Source organism: Microtus ochrogaster, chromosome 1, assembly GCF_000317375.1.
Source record: "Microtus ochrogaster isolate Prairie Vole_2 chromosome 1, MicOch1.0, whole genome shotgun sequence".
NCBI classification, from domain to species: domain Eukaryota; kingdom Metazoa; phylum Chordata; class Mammalia; order Rodentia; family Cricetidae; genus Microtus; species Microtus ochrogaster.
The window spans coordinates 73,505,748-73,518,889 of record NC_022009.1 but is presented as its reverse complement, the minus strand read 5'-3'; positions in this window follow the sequence as shown (position 1 = coordinate 73,518,889).

The following is a 13,142-nucleotide window of genomic DNA, read 5'->3' as shown; positions in this document are numbered from 1 at the left end:
AAAAAAAATATCAAAGAAGGATGTAGAAGCTTGCAAAGGCCACTCTAGAAATGACTGTATCTGGTATCCTAGTTACTTTTTCAGCGCTGTAAAGACGTACCATGATGAACACAACTTACAAAAGAAAGAACTAAATTGAGGACTTGCTGAATTTCCGATAGCGAGTCTGTGCTCATCATGGCAAGGATCTTGGGAGCAAGTAGGCAGGCATGCCATGAGAGCAGTACCTGAAAGCATAGAGTTGATCCATAAGCACAGGGCAGAGAGTGAGTCTGGCATGGGCTTTTGAAACCTCAAAGCCCACTCCCAGTGACACACCTTCTCCCCAGAGGCTACACCTCTTAAGCCTTCCTAAAGAGTCCATCAGCTGTGAACCAAACATTTGAAGATAAGAACATGTGGTGGCCACTCTCCTTCAAACTGCCATAGACTGAGAGCTTGAGTAAAGGATTTTAGGAAAGTCAGCAGGGGCAGAGGCAAAGCAGTTAATATTTGTAGAGCAACTTCTGTGTGAAAATACAAAACTTCAATACTCAGCCTAATAGAGCTATGTGGCAGGAGAGTTAGCTATTCCTATCAAATCATAATCCAAATTCAAATTACAGAACTATGTCATACATATCCAATGAGAGAAAACTACAATTTATGAAATATAGGCAACTACTATCTGTTCATTTTTCCTTAATTCATGGCTTGGGTTTTGACAGATAATTTACCTCAAAAAATAATGTACATTTCACATATAACATGATATCATGCTATCTTATATTTGAACTAACTCAAATCTTGGGTCACTCTCAGTGGCATAGTATTTGTGACATATTTGTCAATTCTATATGAAAGGACTAAATTTGTAAGTGAATATAATAAAACAAATGCAAACCCTCATAAATGTTGAATGTAAAACCATTTACTAGACTATTAAAAAGAATTTGAGTCCTATTTATCAGTTGGAAGTTACTGTTTTATTCTGATATATAATTCACACATGTTTGATACTCAAACTATAAAAATTTATACCTACAAGTCATACAAATCATTTCCATGAAATCTGAACACCAGTTACTAGTTAAGCTTTCTTTACAACTAGCTCAAGTCTTCAAGTGTGAGAAATATGTGTTTTCTTTTTTCTAAATGCATTAATTGACAGAGTTGAATTTGAGCCTATGTCTGTCTGACTCTGTCTACCGCCTGTGATTATGTGACAGTGTAAATCAAATTTCACTCTGCATATTCATCCATAAAGCATGGTTGGAATTTACACTGATACTTCGTAACACATTGTGCTTCTTCAGTCTAGAACAAAGTCTAGCCTCTACAATGTGCATCATTAGCAAACACCTTGTGTAGAGGTCTGTAAGCCTCACTAAGTTATATAGTGCCCGGTGGTGAATGCATTTTTAAAGGAACACAGTCAGTACTAGACAATAGCAAGCCGAACTCAGTTCTCTGAGTTCCTTAGCAGTTATATGAGACAGATTCCAAGGTCTAGGAGAAAATAATAAAAGCACAAATAAAAATTGAAGGACAATGGCTATGAAAGTTAGACAAATTGAGTTGGGATACCTAATAACTCTCCCAGATGGTACAAGTTGAGAATATTGATTATTCAGCTCAGGCACCAAGGATCTGAACAACAAAAAGGTGTGACATCAACTGTAGGACATTTAGAAGTGTTTGAAAGAGGTAATTAATTTTTGGGAGGAGTGTGGAAATTTTGGTCAATCCATTACATTTATAATTTTAGTACCATATATCTGAAGGTGATAGAGAAAATCTGGAAGTTTTCCATTTTATCACTAATATTAATAAAAGCTGGAAACTTAGGCAGGATGGGGAGTATTTATATTTCATTCTTCATTCAGCATAAAGTAGAATGGCTAAGATCATAAACACAGAGTTGATCTCATCTGTGATCAATAATCTTGGAAACGATATCCTACTTTTTCTTTGTTATTACATTTTCAAATTAGTCAAGGGCAATGCACAAAGCCTCTTATATACAATGACATTTGAACATATGTAACCATACAATTTTTGTTCTTATTGTAAGTTTCTTTGTCTTATTTTGTAGTTATTTAATTTATGTGATTACAGCATGATAATAACATGACCGTCAACCCCTTGTGTTTCCTCTCTCCAAACCCTCCCATATTATAGTTCTTGCTATCTTTGACTTTCATGACCTTGTTTTTCATTAGTTGTTGTTACACACATATTTATCTATTCATATATTTCCAAATACAACCTGCTTTCTATGTATAACATTATGTATATATGTGTGTATGTATATATGGGAACATATATGTACACATACGTTTTCTGGTCCAACTATTATATATTGAATATCTATATTGCTGTGATCATCTCTGAGAAAGACAGTTTCTCTCACTCACAACATTCCATAATTTTCTGTAGTTCTTTGTGTAGGGTTGAGGTCCCCTGACTTAGCACTTTTCACATTAGCAAGTGTGTTATTATAGTCACTGCTCAGTTTGTGATTAAGCAGTAATTTGGGCAGGATTTTAGGGGAAAAGCTTCATAAAATGCTAGATAACACAATCTCACAGCAAACTCCCTGATTCCCGGGCTCTTACAATTTTCCTGCTCCCTTTTCCGTAATTCTCTGAGCCTTCATTGCAGGAATGGTTTTGTAGATGATTTGGGACTGGCTCCACAATTCTGCATTTTTATTGGATGTTGTTTACTATAATGGTCTCCATCTGTTACAATGAGAAGGTCCTTGATGAGGACTGAAAACAACACTCATCTGTGGGAATGAGGATGGATGTTTAGAGGAGATTAAAAATTAGGTAGCATTATTAAAGTGACCACTGTAGGGTCTTCTGTAATATTCAAATTACAGTCCTGGATATGATTCCCCTCTTGTTGAGCAGCTCTTAAACCCACGTAGAGAGCTGTTTGTTGCCATGTACATGTTCCTGCTACCACTCAACTCACAGGTTACTGTTTCATGGTGGTCTTTTTTGTGGTTCAAATAGTACTGCTTAGTACTGCTTCTAGCTTCTTTCCTTCGGGAGCTTGCATGATACTTTCTAGGCCAGGAAAACTAGTATTCAGCAAGGAGGTTTCCAAAGGAGTTCCGGCTCAGGGACCACTGGGCCCTGTTTCAGGAGTGCGTGGTGTCTTCCTCACTAGGGACCTACCTTCCATATCTGGAGGTAATAACAACGCACTGCCATATTTGGGGCGTACCTTGGACAACCCTGACCAACATCTCAAAAGAGTGTGTGTAATATATCAGAATCAGAATTTGTGAGTGTTTCTGCTGGAAATATAAAAATATAACAGGACAAAAAACTGGAGGTAAGTGAATGAGAGAAAATCTAGAGGGTTTTACTTTATCACTAACATTAATAAAAGTTGAAACCGTAGCAGAGTAGAGGATCTATGGTTAACTGGTGCATCTCCCTCTGGCATCTGTGGATATTTCTGCAGAAGCTTAAGCAGTATTTGAAATGGCCATAAGGATTTCTCCTTACAACAAAAATGCAAAATACCAAACTAATTAACACAAAGCCCAGACAATATTATCTTCTATTTACTCCCAACAAGCCTCAGCATTTCTAAATTAGCAATGAAATAAGGAAAGTGAACATTTCTGCCTTGTTCTGTTAAAACTAAGCATTTAGATGTATTAAAACAGGAGTACAAGAAATTGGATAGAAATCACCGCAGTATTAAAGTGATGAAATAAAAGTCACCTTAAAAACTATAATTTTAGAAGCTTCAGTGAACACAATAACATATGAGTAAATAAATCTTCGTTCAAACTTCTTAAAATATTTTCGTATAAGCTAAATATAATGGGAAAATTGTGTTTTTGAATATTTGTTATTCTCAAGGATATTTTAAAATATACTTCACATATATGTATATATCAGTGAAAGAATTATGTTTAAGTACCACTTCAAATAAGGATTTGTTGAATAGAATTTAAGAGAAGTTAAAATAAAAATGAAAAGAGAATAACTGCTTTGAAATTGAACAATAAACATACAATTCTGTGAAATAGTCAAGCTTAAGATTTTCCATACTGAGAAAATTAAAAGTTATCATGTGAAAAATCTTTAAGAAAAGCTTCTGTACCTATGTACGTACAGTAGTGGATACACAGCCAGGGAATCTTCCAGTCACTGAAAACTTAACAGGACACATGAGTTTGTTGGATCAAAATCCAGCGAACTTGGACTCTACAGTGAAAATGAAACCTGAGTGTGATTTTTCTAATGATTTTTGCCTAACCTGGTCAACTGGATATTAGAAGTACAACATTTTTTTATGAGTGATACATACTGATAACCAAACCCCCAAAATAAATTCAGAACTAGATTCTCATACATGCACATCCAGAATCCCCATGCTTTTCTTACTGAGCAAACAAGTGTGGTTTAGGGAAAGGAAAAGCAGTCAGCAGTGAAAGCAGTGCTCTATAGCACAAAAAAGTATTTTGTGGTACAGTCATGGTGAAATGGGTTTTCTGCAGCAATCTTATCTTGAAAAAGGTAAGGAAATGGAACAAAATATTTTAAAATCATATTATGATTGGTGGGTAACAGGGTTTTATAAAAGCTATTTTAGGGAGTAGTGAAGTAAAAGTTGTAAATTTAGTGCTGAATATGGCTTTTCCACTCCTCTTAAACGGTGACTCAAAAGCTGTGATTGAGAGGCTGAAAACCCAGAAGAACTTTCTCATGGGGAGAGAATGAGGAAACAAACAGCATGGAAACCAGACCTGCCAATGAGTGAGAGTTCTGGTACATAACGGAGGCTTGGGAATCTACAGGTCTACAAATTATAATTAAAACTGAACTGAAAATAAGCCAGGGAGTAAAGCCCAGCTGTGATCATTTCAAATGCTAGTTGTATTAATTAGACATGTCATCTGCCTTCCAGATGAAAAAGTAAATTCTCTCTGGTAAACGTTAACACTATCCAGAAGCTTGGGGCATCTCTGCAATTTCAACTACAGTGTTTAACTTAACAATAAAAATGCCACTATGTGTATAATAAGAAGACATTTTCATAAAAACCAAACAAAAAAGAGAATGAAGGCAGAATCATAAAGAAAGCATAAAGTGTTCATTCAAGAAACAAAGCTATGACAAATTCAGTCAGTATCCAAAACGACAATTTGGTGAATACGGCACAAGGAATAAAAAATACAGATGAGTTCAACTGACATATTTCAAACATAAGAAGCGTCATTATGGGAGAATGAGAGTCAAAAATACTATTCCAAATAATCTTAGAAATTATATATGTATACATATATAAATTATATGTATGTATGTGTATATAAAGAGAAATAAATGCTATTTGTGAGAGCCAAAGCAAAAAACATATACCATCAGCATCATTCTCTAAACATTGTACTCTGTACATACAGTATATTTTGCAGCATACATAATAATCTGCTTGATATATTTCTTACTTGATACAGTATATTTTGCAGCATACATAATAATCTGCTTGATATATTTCTTACTTGATATATTTGATTATATAAAGTATACAGGGAAGAGATTGGAGACTGTAAAATCATTATCATTTTATACTAGAATTGAACAATCAAATGAACGTCTAACAACAGCTTCCTCTGGGAAGGAAATCACATATGAGCAAGAGCGAGAGCGAGAGCGAGAGCGAGAGCGAGAGCGAGAGCGAGAGCGAGAGCGAGCGAGCGAGCGAGCGAGCGAGAGAGAGAGAGAGAGAGAGAGAGAGAGAGAGAGATTCTACATGGTATTGGAGGAAACCTGGAAACTGGAAGTCATGGTGATACAGACAGTCACATAAACAATATTTACAAGCATTTGTGCATACATGTGTTCTGGCAGTTGACGAAATCTAGTAGCAGAAGATTCATCCATCCCAAACATTGGTTTCCAAGTCCATTCCCCCATAAAGGAGTCAGTACTTCTTGAAAAAACTGCAAAATTTTAGTTCTTTAAAGTATGTATATGATATTTATTCAAAATAAGAATTAAGCATGGCAATTGTTAGTCCATATTAAAATTGTTTGCACACAATATATAATTAAATTTAAAAGAACAAATATTTAAAAATAGGTTAGAAAGTTTATTCTCAGTAGAGGAAAAAAAAATAAATCCATTGCATTAAGAGAAAAGAATATGGATACAATATAGACTGGGCTTCTGATCAGTTATTAAGTAAAGAAAACTTTCAATTTACAGATGAGATCACACAATTCCTCGGAAATTCATTCCTTGCATATATATTATCTATCATCTTACCAAATGACATGAATCTTGTATGAGTGTTCATAGTACTGTTTATAGCCAAAAATAAAATCTGTGAATTAAATCTCATTAATGGAATAATAAATGTGATAATATGTTAACAGTGTAATATCACACATAAAATACTAAAAATTGCTATATATAGCATTCTATGACCCCAAACTTTGAATGAAAAAGTAGTAGACTGGTATTAATACCTAAAGCATGATATGATTCATAAATAATAATGACCTTACTATGAGATTTCAGATGTGGCCATTACTCAAACCTTACTTCTACACTCATGGGATCCCAGCACTGGATGTTGAACTTAAAAAATTCTGGACTGACCAAAACAAGTCGGACACAGAGAAATTAGAAATCAGCTAATGTCAGTCTCTTGAATTGGCCAAACAAGTCCAATGCCTGCCATTCAAAAGGCTTATCATTTAGAACAGGCCTGGAGAACTTTCTTGGTGATGGAAATGCCTTATATTTAAATTTCTGTGTTCATTATATGAGGAAGTGTATATTTACAGTTTGATTAATCATTTCCATTTCAATTGCCCACTTTACTACATATAATTATATATCAAAGTGAGAGGGGGATAACACAGACATGAATTTTTGAGTAAACAAAAAGTTTTCAAGTATTATAAAAAGTATGTGTTATTACTTGTTAGTCTCTATTTTTTTTTTTTTTTTGGTTTTTCGAGACAGGGTTTCTCTGTGGTTTTGGAGCCTGTCCTGGAACTAGCTCTTGTAGACCAGGCTGGTCTCGAACTCACAGAGATCCGCCTGCCTCTGCCTCCCGAGTGCTGGGATTAAAGGCGTGCGCCACCACCGCCGGGCTTGTTAGTCTCTATTTTTGCCAATCTTGTATCTTAGTTAATCTTCAAAGGAAAATGAGAACAGTATAAAAAAAAACTATTATTCTGACTTCATTTGTGAGGAAACTAAACATAAGGAGTGTTAAAAACTGGATATGCTATTTGTTTGTTTGTTTCTAAACTTCAGTTTTTTACTTTTCTACATTTCCACGTGGATGACCCCAGGTAAGACTGTTAGCAATAGTGGAGAGGAAACTCAGACTGGCCTTCCTCTGGAATCAGATTGGATAAGACCCAACTATCGTCATAGAGCCTTCATCCAGCAACTGCCAGAACTAGATGCAGAGATCCACAACCAAGCACCATGCTATTATGTTTATTACATACTAATAGCATGTTCACTAGATCATTATCCTGAGCATTATTTTTGATCAATAGGACTCATTATTTTGCTTACATTTTTATACTACTTATTTAAATTTTTCCTATAAAAACATTAATATGGTAAATATGATATCTGCTCTACTGAAGTTGATATTACTAGTAATGATAAAAATAAAAGTGCAATAAAAACAAAAATCAAATAACAATAGGCAAGAACTGTTAAAAAACATATTAGCGAGAAATGTAGAAAAGTAGCAGAAAGCCAGGGAATGCAATTCTGAAGAGTAAATCTAATTAACCTGTCTTCTTCCTGCATTGAAAAGAATGAGACCCTGTCTACACCCTGCCTTATCATGTCCTGAGTGCTGGGATGAAAAGCATGTGCCTCCACTGCCCAAATTCTATGGCTAACTAGTGGCTAACTCCTCTGGTCTCCAGGAAAGCTTTATTTGTACAAACACAAACAAAATATCACACATTTCCCCCTTTTTGTCTAAAGGAAAAACAAAGATTTTTACCAACATAGAAAAACTATATACAATAAGTCGAATAACTATATGCAATTACATATAGGCAATAGTTATTTTAACAAAATATAGTCCATTTGCATTTAACAAATTCAGAGAAAAGGCTCCCTTATCTTTCCTATCGTGGTGAATCCAGTGTTGTACCTAATTCACTTTCTATTCTGACTTGGATTACCAAACCAAATCTATCTTTTTATGTCTTTCAAATTTATACACTTTACAAGTCATTTGTGAGTTTCTTTTCTGAATTTGTTACCAAGGAAAATTATAACTATCTAGGCTTCAACTCCATCAGAGACCAAAGAAGAAAATATTACCTGACTAAGCAGAAAATGCAATCAATTGACTTCCAAAAATGTAAGAAATGACAGAAACAGCTGGCTACCTGGACAGTCACCCAATGTTCCTCTAGAACTCTCTGACTAGTCACCCAAGGTTCTGCTTTAACATGGGGGCATCCATTTTTGGCCTACAGACCTAGAATATCTGACAGACTTTTCTGTGAAGCAGGATATTCTGAAGTGCTCTCATACCTTGTCTTGGGACAGTTTGGCAGTTACTTTTTCTGTCCTTTTTGTCCAATTAGGACAGCATACTCTCAGCAGCCAAGATGAGGGCAGTTTCATAAACCACCCACTCTACCTCTTGGTAATGTGGGCATTGTGTTCTTAAAGCTACTTCCTGGGGCTGGAGAGATGGCTCAGAGGTTAAGAGCATGGCCTGCTCTTCCTAAGGTCCTGAGTTCAATTCCCAGCAACCACATGGTGGCTCACAACCAGCTGTAATGGGGTCTGGTGCCCTCTTCTGGCCATCAGGCATACAGACAGACAGAATATTGTATACATAATAAATAAATATTAAAATGAAAAGCTACTTCCTGCCGTTTAGGGCAATGGCATGTTTAAGGGACTAACCCTGAAAAAATTTCAAATAATTACTAAGTCCTAGGAGAGCTAGGTGTATCATCTGATACCCTGTCTTTGTGTAATGGGAGCACTCAAGGCTTGTCTCAAATTCTGGCTAGAGTAGTCTGTGAGGCTGGACCATCGTAGCTAGCTACCTTGAAATTGTACTGAATAGTTTGTAGTCAAAAGCCAGTCTTTGTGTGATATTTGCCACCTTAGTAGTATTATCATAGTCCTGGTTGAATTGTCAATGTGGGTTCCCCTTCTCCTTTTGAAGACTTCAAAGGTAGCTGTTAGTCATTGTCATAGTTCACTGCAGAAAACTTAAACATTTCAAATATCATGCTTAGACCCCAAAGAGGTGAAAGGACCATAATTTGTTATTTAAATCCAGAGTACCAAAACTTAATTCTGAGTTACCTGATAGAGTCTCAAACTTAAAATCATGGGTAGGAAGCCAGATGAAGCTTTTTTTATTGAATTAGTACTTTATATGATCATTAATAAGATGACAAAATTTTAATATATATTAATCTTCTAAATTTTGAGATAATATTTATACCTTAAGAAAAGTTTTAAAGAGTCAAAATAAAACCAAAGAACTATGACATAGTGGCAATAAAATACTCTCTTAATTTTGATTTTTCTTATGTCCCATATCAGTTGGCTCCTCTGACATAATAAAAAGAGTTTAGATTTTCCTTTAACAAGCATGCTTGAATGAGAGAGCCACACTCTGACTCCAAATGCAGCTTTAATTTTTAATTGAACTGGGACTATGAAAAGACCATTTGTATTATGTGTCTGTAGAAAAAAATCAGAAACAAACATTTGGGAAGATTTATGAAATTTTATCCTGTTGGAAATATGATATACTAATAGGCCAATTTACTCTTTTTCTTGAGACTTTTTTTTTTTTTGGATGATTTGTTCTTTATCTTCAGATATCTCATTTCTTCAGTTGTCTTCAGATACCTTCATTTTCAAAAATCCCAACCATAACTTTGGGGGAAGTTTCTATTTGACAAATTATATCTGATCAAATAGAAAGCATTTGTTAGTTTTATAAGTTAGTTTAGATTGAATGGTCTTTTTGATGAACTACCATCTCTTGTAATTAAAAGGTCTCTCTCTCATGTTGAAATCTAATCTTTATAATAGTTTCTTTATGGTTTCTCTTGAAATTTTTATCTTCTAAAGCTGTTCTATCATCCAGAGTAGTATGGTTTTAAAAATATGCATTAGGTTATTTAATCGTTCTGGAAAGGAGTTCCCCCCATGGTAACAGGTAATGACTGAGGCAAACTTGACATGAGGGACTACAAGAGGTCCCCCAAGATATTTCCCAATGCAAAGTTTATCCTGCCTGTATCTTGTTGGCCCTTGCATTTCCAGAGGGTTAGAGCATTCTGTTTGAGTCGGAAGAAACATTGCTTCTAGGAATTTCCTGTCTACAATCCCTCTTTAGATAACCTTGCTTGCCACAATTAATATATCCAACATTTGGATTTTTCTTCAAGGCTCTGGAAATCACCTGTCCCACCCAATTATCATCATGGTTATCACATTCAATATTGACTATATCTCACATTCGTTCTTCTATGAGTGCTGATCTTGCCTTTAAAGTCCTAATTATCATTTTGCATTGCCAGAGATTTAATTATTATTTGTTTAGCCTCTGAATTTGGTATCATTCTTTTGGTAGCTGAATTAAATCTTTGAAAAAATTCAGTTGTGTTTTCTTTTGGGCCTTGTAAAACTTTGATAAATGATTAGCTCTCATTCTGACTTCAATTATGTTCCAAGCATTCAAATAAGCTGTGCAGCATAAAGCCAGGGTATGGTCATCATACAGAGACTGTCTTTATACATCAGCAATACCACCCTCTCCAAGAAGTTGGTCTTGGGAAATTTCAATACTTCTAGCCCTACCTCATTATTCAATGGTCTTATTCTCATCTTTCCACCAGGTCCACCACTGCAATTGAACACCAGACTCCAAGACTGTTGTAACCAAATCTTTCCAGTCTTGTGGGATAATTTTGCTACTGGTTGACCATGAATTTAATATCAGCTTCACAAAAAGTGAATGCGAAATTTACAAGGCCATTCCTTCTTCAAATCTCCTCAAATTTAAAATTTTCACAAAAAGTCAGTCAGTGCTTACATAGCTTTGGGGATATCTGTCATTCAGCAGTTGTTCTTGTTAGGTGATTGGATAAATTAAGATTGGTTATTTGATAATCCTGGGCTTTTCTCCTCTAACCTTATAATGTAATCCTGAGGTCAGTTCTCCTTTAAGTTCCTCTATCTTCTTCTGAATATCTCTTGAGACCTGTAACTTATCAGTAAAAATGGCATTATTTTCCCTAGTAACTTTTTCTAGACCTGTGTCTTGTCACTTGTATCAACCAACTTTTTTATCAAACCGATGAGGTTTATATAAATCCCATCTAACTCAATTATCCCCTCATTTAATTGTTTAATTTATAAACCATCCATTGTGTACAGAAACCTAACTCTCTCCATTGTAATAGCATTTCCCACTTTTAACATGGAAAAAAAAACCTTCTTTTTAAAATCTTTTTAAGAATTCCCAATTGTCTCATCAAATCTGCTGACGATGGTAGTAAAATGTGAAAGATAGCATGTCTGAACAGAGAACAGAGGCAGCGAACAGCCTGACTGGGGAAAATTGCTACTGATCATGTGTCAGAAGCTAGAGGAGGGAGTCCAGGGAAAGCCTGCAACCCACAGGGGAAAAGAAGCCAAAGAGCCAGTCATCTTCATGGGAGAACGCACAAAGTGACTGACTCTGGCTGCATTTGGAAGCCAAGTATCTGTGATGTTTGCTGTAGCAAGGGTACAACAGAAAAATCCCAGACTGGGCCAGAGGGCTTAGGAAAGAAAGAAAGGCAGCTAGTGTTGCAGTGACTCTGCCTGGTTCAGCTCCCTCCATGTGCAGCTCTCATGGGTGCCAGTGGTTGCAAAGCCACAGGCAACTGACTATTTTGTGAATTCGTACCCCAAAAGTTGGACACCAAATGAAACATAAATCTAATTTATCTGTATTTCTTGCATCCAAAAGGATGAGATCCTTTCTATGCCCTACCTCATCACTTCCTGTCTCTACCTCCCAAGTGCTAGGATTAAAGCGGTGTGCTCCCACTGTCTGACTTCTATCATTAACTAGTAGATAGCTCTGCCCTCTGACATCCAGGAAAGCTTTATTTTTCAGAACACAAATAAAATATTACACATCACAAAACATCTTTCTTTCATTATATCTGTCTCTATATGTGTGTACATATATATATTCTTTATTTATTTATATCTTATTTTTTAATGAGTATTGATGACTTTTTGTTTATACGTCCTTGTGAGAGTGTTGGGTCCCCTGAAAGTGAGGTTATAAACAGCTGTGTGATGCCCTGGCGATGCTGGACCAGGTCCTCTGGAAGAGCAACTAGGGCTCTTAACTGATGAGTTCCTAGATAATGCCTTTCTGAAAGGCCAGAACTCACAGGCATAAGACTATCAACTTTAGAAGAATTCTTTTTTAAAAAAATGTATTAGATTTTAAAAAAAATACCAACCCAAATTCCCACTCCCTCCCCTCCTCCCATTCTCTTCACTTACCCTCCCTCCCCACCCCCATCTAATCCCAAGAGAGGGTAAGGCACATTGTTTTCTGGAAGGTTCAAAACCCTCCCTACTACTTCTAGGCTGAGAAATATATACATCCAAGGAGAATAGGACCCAAAAAAAGACAGTACATGCAGTAGAGATAAATCCCAGTGCCACTGCCAGTTACTCCTCAGCCTGCCCCAGCCATACAACTGTCAACCACATTCAGAGGGACTAGTTTGGTCCTATCCTGTTTCTTCCCAGTCCAGCTGGAGTTGGTGAGCTTCCATTAGCTCAGAAAAACTGTTTCAGTGGATGAAGTTTTCATGGTTCTGACTTTTTGCTCATATTCTCATTCCTACCACTCTTCAACTGGACTAGAAGAATTCTTTACACGTGTAGAATTGCTGGAAATTTCCTCCAGTGTGATATACCTTGGTATCGTGGAGAAAGGGGGAAAGAGGTGGTACTGCTACACATATATAAAGGGAGAGTAACTGGCAAGGTTGTGAGCAGGAAGGCTGATGAGTAGTAATATCATACAGGACTTTAAATATTTATGAGGGGAATATGCTTTTTACTTCAAATAGAAAATCATTAGAAATTAAT